The 1,137-nt window shown below is 34.7% G+C and overlaps 1 non-coding gene across 1 annotated transcript; it reads left to right on the top strand.

Moving 5' to 3' along the window:
- Nucleotides 1-714: 714 nt before the first annotated feature.
- Nucleotides 715-788, top strand: LOC114237595 (small nucleolar RNA SNORD107). Its single transcript, XR_003623123.1, has one exon. It is a non-coding gene; the product is annotated as a small nucleolar RNA SNORD107 (small nucleolar RNA).
- Nucleotides 789-1,137: the final 349 nt, after the last annotated feature.

Here is a 1,137-nt window from a genome sequence, read left to right as displayed (position 1 = left end):
TTGATCAGCATCTCCCTATTTCCCCCACCCCCTAAGCCCCTGGAAGCAATCACCATTCTATTCTTCAGATTTATTAGATTCCACATTATAAGTGAGATCAGAAGTCTTTAATTTTTGTAAACAAAACTGATGTTTTGTTTTATAGGTCTTTACTGGTAGAAGTAATTTATGGAATTATGTGAAAATGGTAGTACTTGTCTATAATTTTCAAAATCTTACACAGATCAGGAAAAAAAACTTTATTGTATTAATTTCAAATAAAATTTTTACTGATTTCAGCACATAGTCAGTTATAAGCCTCTACTGTATCATGAAATTTTCAGATACATGGTATTCAGTTTATAATACATCGCCAGATTCTGTTTTACTCATCTTTGCATTCTAATTCCCTTGGGACTGGCCATAAATATAATAATGTTCAGTATTTGTATTTTCTTAAAGCAATGCATGCTATCATGGTTTTTTTTTTTTTTTTTTTTCTTTGGTCTTGAAACTTTTGCAGTCATATGCAATGCCAAAGGAAGAGAGAATTTGGTCATTGAATTTTCTGAAATGTCAGTGTGGATCCTACCCAGTAGTGTTGCAACGAGGCTAAAAGTCGTATTAGCTGCCTTTAGGACAGAAACAAACCACTCCTTTTGTGGACCAAACCACAAGGTAAAATAACCTTGTTTAAAGAAAAAAAGTAAGAGTGTATTGCAGAGGCCTTGGCTAGGTTTATGATGACACAGGACCTTGTCTGAACATGATGATTTCAAAATTTGAGCTTAAAAGGACACTCTGAAATCCAGTCAATGTGCCTCAATAGACTTTTCAGAGGACATTATTCTTGGCAGAAAAGGTTGGCTTGACATGTGAAAACTGAATAGCTAGAAATGGCAGGTGTAGTCATACACTTTGCCAGTTCTTCAAACATCCCTTTTTTTCTTTTCATAGATTTTTCTGAGCTAATTATTTTCTTTTTTCTTTTTTTATATATACATATATATACATATATGTGTGTGTATATATGTGTGTGTGTGTGTGTGCCCACACACACTGTTCAAAGCAAAAATGGGAGCTCACCCTTGGATCTCAGAAGGCACACAGGTGGCGAGATGGAAACAAAGACATAAAAAGGAAGCTGCCACCTCTTGG

This window comes from Balaenoptera acutorostrata, chromosome 3 (assembly GCF_949987535.1).
Source record: "Balaenoptera acutorostrata chromosome 3, mBalAcu1.1, whole genome shotgun sequence".
Classification (NCBI taxonomy): domain Eukaryota; kingdom Metazoa; phylum Chordata; class Mammalia; order Artiodactyla; family Balaenopteridae; genus Balaenoptera; species Balaenoptera acutorostrata.
Note: the sequence above shows the minus strand (reverse complement) of the source record. Positions and strands in the feature narration are given on the sequence as shown.